Here is a 10378-nt window from a genome sequence, read left to right as displayed (position 1 = left end):
GTCAAAACAGACGATGAGGCACTTCTTTACCGTATATTAGCGGGTCGCTACAGCATGTTCATTACCGATCAGTTACTGATAGTCGTAATTGTCAGCTAAGCAGAAAATGACTCATGAGTAAAAGTATGCTGAGTATAGGGGAGATATAAAAAAGATAAAGAAGATGTGACGGGGAAAGAGAGAGAAAAAAAGTAATCGAAAAACACATGAAGAGTGTGATCGAAATTCGCAACGGAAAGAGAAATCGCTTTCGTTTCAAGACTCAAGAGCAATAGAAACTTTCAGTCATTCAACGCCCTGAAACTTTCGAAAATAACCAGTCAACATATCTGTAAACGACTATGTAGAACTTGAATTTTTGACAGCAGATATCCAAACTGGAATATGTGTTGTTTGTCGCCATTACCATCTGTTCAGTATATAATGCAGGGCTTCCCAACGTTTTTTCTCTTTGACCCCCTAAATTTTGGTTCAAAATCGTATGGACCCCCACGTTAAATCACTTGTTGTCTTAAAACTATTTAATGCTAGTATACTCGATAATATTATCCCATTCAATTTTGGGTACTCCCGAAGTATGTGAACCAAGATGGCGTACACCGGAACGTAGTATGTGTACCTGGTTAGGGTTAGGCCATAATTTTTTTTTTCCAATTTTCGTTATTTTATTTCTATTACGAGTTCGGGGACTAGCCAAGTGACTCCTGTAGTATTTGTGACTAAAATTATGGCCTAACCCTAATCTGGTACACATACTACGTTCCGGTGTCCGCCATCTTGTTTCACATACTTCGGGAGTACCCAATTTTGGACTGCCAGGAAGGTATGCCTGTGGCCCTTGCTCGTCGAGTTTGAGCTTTTCATCTCGTTTGGTTTGGGTATACTGAGTTTGCATATTCATTTCGATTCCAATTTTAAATATTCTATGATCAAAGCACTTTAATTAGTGTAGCTATCTATGATAGGTTAATTCAATTATTTCATTATTTCCATTTTCAATTCAGAACCCTAAGACACCTCTGCTGCCCGCTGGTTTCTTAGTATCCAAAACAAAAAGTTTAACTAACAGTGAGAACAGTTTCAGTGAGAACCTTGTGGTTGCTTTTATTCAGAAGCATCGAGATTTAATTTAACATTAATCCAAACACTAATCTAATAGGTGCTCTTTCGTTTATCCAACAACATATGAAAAGTGCAAAAACTTTAATGAAATGTACTCATTTAATATAATTATCACTTTATCTGTGGATCCCCGAAATCGTGCTATGGACCCTTGGGGTTCCACCAGGATCACGTTGGGAAGCCCTGATATTATAAATAAGATGAATAACGTATCACACAAATCTGGTCGAGTAACTAAGAAATATATACGGTGTTTGAGTTGAGAAAAATATGGTAATTTATGAAAATAAGCAATGGCTCGACTATTGTATTATACTAACGAGACCAAATTTACATATACGATTGATGAGATAGAGAGAGCCATCAATGAATGGTATATATATAGGCAAATTACGCGTCAAGCGTAACACTGTGATAAAAATGCGATCGTGCGTTGTATAAAGCAATCAGAAAGTATTTCCGTGTACCAGTAGGAAGTCACAGGATTTTAAATGCAGGCAGCTGACGATATAATATAGGGGCAAAGTGTTTTATATATATTGCATTTTGTATTGGCATAAGTGGTGATTCCATAAAATTTGTTGATTTTTTTTTCTCGCGATTTAGTATCCGCCTCGGCATTTGTTGGAGAGTTATTTTAAAATTATTTTTCGTAATTGATTTTTACTGATATTTCTAACAGTATGATTATTAATGTGGTTAGCCATCAGCTCATACCAGCTCATTAAAATTAGTCATTCCGGCAATGGACCATACATGCATCAGGTCGCGTTCGCGATCTTCATATTTGATTCGGGCGAAGTGCTAAATACACTGACTAGGAAACGTTTTGCCTTGTTAAATGCAAATCGCCCACGGAACTGATCCGCGCGCCGTAGCGCGGAATAATTGTCACATTATGCATGGCATGCCAGAACATAAATGCATCGTGATGGGAATTATAATAATTACTTTCCTATTGAGAGTGTTGGGGACTATAAAGTGCGGTTTTTGAAAATTGGAGGTAATAATTGGGATAAGCGTATAGTTGTATTTGAAAAGCGATAGAAGTTTCTTTCAAAGAGTAATGTGAGAATGAAATTACATATATGCCAAATAGACATTATTAGGTATTGATATTGACTTTAAGTTATAACTGCGAGAGTCATAGTTTAGTGCTTCAGTAGGTAGGCCTACTCCCGTAGTGTGTGTACCAGGTTAGAGTACGGCCATAATTTTATTCCGATTTTCCTTATTTTAGTTCAATTGCGAGTTCGGGTACTGTCTGTGTGTTAGCCAAGTGAATCTACCTCCTGTCTATAAATATCAGTCCATTTACACAACTTGATGTAAAGTAGGCGAATACAATTAGTTACCTCCATATTAGTACACACACTTCTGGAGCGCCCTCGGGAGTACAGGCTCTGATTTAGCAATTCATGTCAACTACCCCAAAATGCTCCAGTATTAGTTAGTTTAAGAAGACCAAACTAGAAAGTTATCAACGTTAGCTCACGTGACTTTTATGGTATCATTTTCCGAAGTTCTAAATCACAGTGTTATCCACGCTAACGACGTTAAATAACTGTGATACTCAAATTGGCAAGGCCAAACAGTAATGCTCTCAGCATACGTCTGTGAAGCCAATCGTTTGAACCACTATTTTATTTGCTGATGTAAACAAGGCGATGTGGACAATGCATGATTAGTATACAATCAAACGTAAGGGTTATTTTTTATAATTAACCACAGTTTTGGGAAAGAAGAGGCGGGGTTTTACTCGGAGACTCATTTCAAGTATTTTGGATGGAAATTTAACGCAGTATTCATACAAAACATGCATGTCGCAAAGCATATGAATTACCTATAGACCCAGTGAAATAAAATACTTCTTACTTCCCTTATATTCCGGAATTATTGTCGCCACTGTCACAAGATGATGTATGTCCCTCATGCCAATTGAGAGACAGCAGACCAAGCCGATCTAATTATGTTAACAAATGGCTAAATGACTTGAAGGAAATTGATCGTAGGCGTTGTGTAGGGGTTTTAATCGGATACACAGTAATTAAACAAATATTTTTTGCTCAGGGAATGTTGTGTACAAGGTCATTTTTATGATAGTACTAGGTGTTGAGTACTGAATCAATTATGACAATTTGAGGCAAAAATAAGATACATTGCCCAAACTTGAAACTTCACATGACGAAAAATACGCAAAAAAGCTCCGTTGGTGATGTATACATATATATAGAGCTTACTTAAGTCAAGTCAACCTTAGTGTATATCAAAAGATAAATAGAAACAATGTACTGTTAATCTGAATTCCACAAAGGTATTCAACCTAAGATATTCCTCCTGGCTAGATCCTATGGAGACCCACCATCCCCCTCTTCCGCCAGTAGCTTTGGGGGAGGATATTCATATGACCCTGTTGTTCAAATAACCGGGCACTCGATCATCTGAGTCCTGGCACCTAGAGCTTGACAAGTTACTTATAACAATGCGTGTCCTGGACTGGCATCAGGGCCGTGGTTTATCATGTAAATATTCTGCTTATCGGCTTCTCTCTCTTCTGAAAATAACTGAAAAAAGGCAAAAAAACTTTAGACTTTCACTGAAATGCATGCAGCCTAAAATACCTCGAATATCTAGTTTAGCTGCGATATTTTAAAAAAATGAATTTGTATTACGAAAACACCAGTTCCAAATTTTCATTTGGCGTCAAAATGTAATTAGGGTTTACACAATTTATTAAAAAAAATTAGGGGGAAAATAATTATTTGATCAAATTATAGATCTAGCATCAAAACAGCAATGTGCTGCGACACCCCCGCAAAATGTACATTTGTTATGGCAATTTTAACGAGACACTTAATAGGACGTTACGTCCTATGGCTGTTATGACCACGCTACTGAGAATAAAATAATTTAATTAACCACAATTTCTGAGTAATCTACAAAAAGAAGTATTGTTAACATTATTTAAAATTATTCAAATATGGAATAGATTCAGGATGTGTGTTTGATGTATGAGCAATATATAGTCAATCTCGTCAAAAAAGGCGATTATCTAATATTAAACTATTTTTCGATTTTTTCAACAGTATTGCTTGATATTGCATAAAATTTAAAGAACTTCCGCCGTCGTTGTGCAAGCTTCGCGTGAACTATAATTGTACTGAGCATTTAACTCTTTAGGATTTTGGAACTGACGCTCGTCTATAAAGACTCATAAAGTGACTTCCTCGGACTATCAGAATTACAAGGTAAGCCATACTTTTTATTTTAACCTCACTCTACATTTTTCGTAAATATAAGTTTAATATATATGTTATAGTCTAGAGCAGGGCTACTAAACTATTTTCACCAAAGGTCCGTTTACGAAACTTCAAAATTACTGGGGTCCGGACATTACAGAAAATTTATTTCATCAAATAAACGAAACTTCAAGTTCAATATTAAATTAAATACAAGAGCAATGAATGGCTCGCAAATATGGACACAAATATCGCACATCGGTACCAGTACGACAAACTGTACAGCTGTGTATTTTAATTGTATCAAAATCATTTAAAACTATAAAACGATGCTTATGCTGCTAAAATAAACAAGCAAACGCGGTCCAAATTTTATGGTCTAAAACGATGCTTATGCTGCTAAAATAAACAATCAAACGCGGTCCAAATTTTATGGTCGAAAGGTCCGGATTCGGACCGCGGTCCGCCAGTTGAGTAGCCCTGGTCTAGAGCAGAGGTCGACAACCCTGGCTTGAGTGCCAATGATGACACGCGAGGTGCTTTTATACGGCACGCAGCGTCGTAAACTGTTTTTCAAAAACACGTTTCAAAATAATAAAATAATAAAAAAATCGAGGTACATTTGGTACGAAACACTACGCCTCTTGTTTCCGCTTTTCCATTGTAACACTGTAAATATTGTTCATAAAAAGTCATTTTTTTCGTCACACTTATATGGCCAGTGGCCCAAAAACCTTGCCCACTACTGTGACTCTATTGCTGACATGGGCATACTATGGCCCGCGAGTCAAATCTGGACCGGCGGGTAATTCAGTTTGGCCCGCCTGATGCTGCCACAACCAAACTAAGACCAACTAATTTTTATGTTTTAGCTAAAAAATAGCTCAAGAAATTTGTTGAGATTGCGGTAAAAAATTAGTTTTGGCACGAGGCTTATTGTGTTACACTTACGCTTTTGTAACACTATAAATATAGTTCATATTATGTTACCTGTTACGTCACACTCACATGGCCCGCCAGTGTAGGTGGGCAAAATTTTTGGCCCCTGGTCCACCCCTGTGACTCTCGTATTTTAAGCAGGATATGTGTAACTGTTAGAAATATGGTTATATTGTTGTCACAATTTGAGTTTGCTGTAGCTACACAAGGCGTGCACTGCCAATCAAGTGCAGTGGCTTGTTTTGTTGGGCAAACACTCATTGCTCGATCCGTGTAGGAGTTTACAACCAAGCCTTTGATAATATACCGGTATCACAGCAGATTGTTTCTACTTAGTCGACTAGTACGTAAAAATCCTGTCTCTCGGATGTCGTGCAAGACTCTGCAAAAATATTATTTTTTCCAAATTTCAAATTTGATTCCCCAAACATTATTTAGAACTGTCGAGGGTATAGATCAAACCAGAAAGTACTTTTCAATTGTGAATAATAATAGACTACTCATGATTGAATCACTCTCACGTAACTTTAGAGATGAAATAATCTGGCATACATAATCATGATTGAATATAAGTGTGCAGTTTAAAATTCCATTCGCACGCTCTGAAAAATAAGTTCGGACATTAGTTTTTACATGAAACGAATTTGATGAAATCGAAATGTTAGTTGAATTCAATTATTTCGCAAGATGGCAATAAAGGGTTATAAACTAGAACAATTCAAAATAGTATTTCTCAACGTGTCGTATGATTATAAGATCATATTTAAATTTCCGAAACATTCTAACGTCTGCTAATCATTAATAAGAAAGCAGAATATCATTTTTATTCGGTGTACTATAGACTAAAAGCTTCTTACTTTAATATATAATGAATACCTATTACATATATTATAACTTGTTGTGTAAACGAATATCAATTCATCCATGGATATGTTTTAAATCAAATTGACCACTTTACTCAAACAAACTACTGACATCGTGATACTTCACGTTAGGGCCTGGCAGGGCAAGGCCAGTTTATAGAAACCATCGTCTTCGTCTTTCCTACAAACGGGAAACTGAACACTGACTCACATCTCCTCTGAGGTTGGTATTTTTTCTAACGCCAAAATATGAAAGCCATGCAATTGTAGTTACTTAATTAAAATTCAATCTGCTATCTAGATAGCAATTGACTATGTTCGTTAGAAGCCATCCAAAAGACGATTGGTCACAATATATCCATCCCTTATTGTTCGATTATATTTATGGCAGTCTGACAGTAATTGATTTAGGGGTATAATTTTCTACGGATTATAAAAGTACGATTTAAAAAAATTTCTATCGTTCCGCTGATGATGAAGAATACATTTTGACTGTATGTCCGATTCCAATCTGTATCGAATAGCTCATTATTACTTTGTACGACTCTTTCGAAGTTTATTATTGAAATCCGTTTGGGAGCTGTAGGTTGAAGCTTTCATTCCGGGCGTCAAGTCATTGATCTAGAGTTTATTTTGAAATAGATGCTTAAACTTTATGATCTCTTAATAAATTTGTTTATAAATATTTTTTTAATTTTATAAAATATGACAAAGTTGAAAGGGCGCGAACAATCCAACTCGAAAACTTTCCAATTGATCTTGATATTTTTGAACCTTCCTCACACGAAAAAAAATGTAAAGTTTCATGTACGAACGATTTGTGGTATGTGGTCATCTGGTCTTGAGTCACATTTTTGTACCTTTTTCGGTTATATGTCCCGTGTGAGTCGAGTTTAAAATGACAGGAGCTCTGAAGTGCTAAAAATCTTGTTATCCGTTACAAAAATTCCGGAGTCTTCATATTAAATTTAATAACTTTAATCGATCCAATTCACCCAATGATTTCATGATTGAAATGTCTGGAATAAAAAGAATTGAGCGACATAAAATATTGCTTTGTAAGAATTTATAAATTTTCAGATATTACGTCGTTAGGTACGAAATTTTTTTTTTTTAAAATGTAGGAAAGATAGGTATCACGTAAAGATTTTTTGTTCATTTATTTTTTTCTATAAATAGATTTTTAGAATTAGCATGCTACTTCCTTTATGGTGATAAGCCCAACAAAATACTCTAGTATTAATCTGTCAGAGTACACTATCGCGGCTTCAATTCTCACGGCTACCGCAAAAGTGTAACCGCCACAAGGTGCGCCATTTTTTATTTCGATGACGTCATCGCACATAAAAAAAGAAATTCTTTCAGAGCTCACGAAATTAGGTTATAGTTGATGTGTTTAATGTCAGTATGATATTAGTCTGATGAAAGTGATAGCAATCTAGCGACAACAATTATATTTAACCACTGAAAAACCCGAAAGCAATTGGTCAAGTAGTTAATGAGAAAAGCATTTTTCTCGTAACAACAAGAATGAGACTGAGAAAAAATTGTAACAACAACATAATAACAAAACAATCCCTATGCACATATCGTGTCCAAGAACAATCAAACAATCTAACACTTTCCAGACCTACGAGTGACGGAACTCAAGCAAACTCAAATGTCACGTTAGCTATAAATATACATCACGATACCGGTAAAATTAAACTCATGGCAGTAAAACGCGTATCAATTAATTTTTCTATTGATGAATTGTTATTTTTTTCGACTTCGCTTTCCATATTGAAGCTGTGAGCCGCTTTGTGTCGCGTCAGTGTAACACGGTTGACAAAAAACAGTCGCGTGTATCAATAACAGTGTGCGCCTACAATAGCAATATAGAACTGCCGGTAAAATTTGTGGAAACACTGGCTGTCTTGGGTGTTGAATTGTTTATGAGATTGACTGTATAAAAGTTGCATTAGTAGCTTGTGGCTTTTAGTCTAGTGTCATTTTTGAAGCGCTCTGTTGAGTTTTATTTGACCCCTGGAAAGTTTTGATCCGCGATGTTGTTGTCGCCACGCGTGGACAGTGAAATCCGGAAAAGTTTTGTGGTTCTTTGTTATCGGCCCTTGCCAGACTTATGTAATCCAGCAGAATACAATAAAGTATAAATTATATACGAGTGTAGCGAAGTACCGGTAGTCTGCCGGCAGTGTGATAGATTTATGTTCGCGTATTACAGGCTTTGTAAATTAATTACAGATTGAATGGCTTAGCGTAGCAGGCTTTTGTTATACGATATTTCGATAATATTATGGTAATAATATTAGTTGAGAAATTTTGACATTTTACGGCACGTAACACGAGGATAAAAGCAGGAGGGCGCTTTTTAATTATAAAATGTTAAATGATAGTAAGATCAATCCTAAATGTTGAATATAATGTCAAATCATGGCATTCCAAATTTGTCTAAATTTATTTGAACTGCTTTAATTGAAATAAATTTTATAAAGTCACCGAAAAATATCACGAAAATAGCTCAAATAAGGCGATTCGAAATATTTTTTTGACTTACGTCAGATATAGTTTTTTTTAAATAAATATTCAGCACTATTACAATTCAATTCATTTCGACGGTTTCCAGCTTTGCTATTATCAAACCGATATTACCAAGGTTGGGCCATACCGTACATATATACTGTATATATATTTTCAAATCAACTCGATCGATAAATTCACGGGTTTAAACTTTGCATAGCGGGAAGTCAATACTCGATTAAGAGTATGATCACTTTAGAGATACATATCGAATTTCAATCAGAATATGAATGAAATGTATATGATCAAAAACAACTCATGGACGCTTATTTCGTATTCACTTTATACTTTCCCACCGTATATCGGCATAAGTACAAAGGCATTATATTTGCTCGTATGGAAATCTGCCCCGCATGTCGTTAAAAGATTGAATTAGAGATGATAATAACATTAGATACCAAAAAGAAGAAGATACCATTTTCAGGAATTATGGTAAGATTGCGAAACAGAGCCAGTGTATATCGTGAACGATTTTACATTTCATCATCAAATATTCGACACTATTGCGCTACATTCAATGGACGTAAGAAGCATCATGACTAAGGCTATATATTTGCACGAAAATACTATGTAGCATAAAACAGATGTTACGTAAAGGGCGCTCCAGAAGTATGTGTACCAATATGGAGGTAACTAATTTTGCTTGTCTATTTTACATCAAGTTGCGAAAAGGGACTGAAACCTATGTGTGGGGGTATATTCACTTTGCTATCACAGTCAGTCCCGAACTCGTAATAGAAATAAAATAAGGAAATTCGGAATAAAATTATGGTCTAATCCTAACCCTACACATACTACGGGAGTACCAGGTAAACAAACAAAAGTCAGATCTGGTAGAATGTCAGAGTCAGTACACTCGACTTGCAACACCAGGAAATAAACCAAACTGACAGTGCATAAGTATAAAAAAAATCGATCAATTTACTTGCTTATATTCGTAACTGCGATATCTTCCCAAGTCAAAATCCTTCTGCAAGAATATAATGATAGGCATGCTACAACTAAAACGTACATTGATACCAATATTTAATTCTTATTATAAAATAAAGAAAACAAACGTTCTAGAATGCCACTTAATTTTGCGAGATTTTCAAAAGTAACGCTGGTAAAAATGCTGAACTGAACTATAGTTGATATTAACTAGTTTTAACAGCTCTATGTTTTGTAATGAGGGATATAAACAACAGTCAGTTCGACTCATTCATTAATACTGCTGCTCTTCACAGCAGGCAGCAAAATGGAGTGTATCCAAATCAAATAAATTCAACGAATAGGTTGTATATAGCAAATGGATTGTGACCAATTTTACGTAGAAGTGAATTATAAAATAGTAAGGCTGAGAGCAAAAAACTATCTGACTTCGTGCCGTTGAGAAAGTCAGAATTAGAATTGCTCACCATCATCGTCTAGAATGGTTAATTGATGAGCCAATTTTTGTGTCGTGTAATACCAAGTTCCACTATACTCCCGAGGAGGCCTTCTCAAATTTATACATCGCCAAATTTGGTTAGAAAGGTTGTTAATTGAATATTCGTACTTTAAGTTCAGATCGATATAATATAGTGGAATGCGAAAGCGTCTTTTCAGTTTTTTATCTATTTTAATAATTCAAATAATATTTGTTTAGACTTACTA

Source organism: Styela clava, chromosome 12 (genome assembly GCF_964204865.1).
Source record: "Styela clava chromosome 12, kaStyClav1.hap1.2, whole genome shotgun sequence".
NCBI classification, from domain to species: domain Eukaryota; kingdom Metazoa; phylum Chordata; class Ascidiacea; order Stolidobranchia; family Styelidae; genus Styela; species Styela clava.
This window is presented reverse-complemented; position numbering follows the sequence as displayed.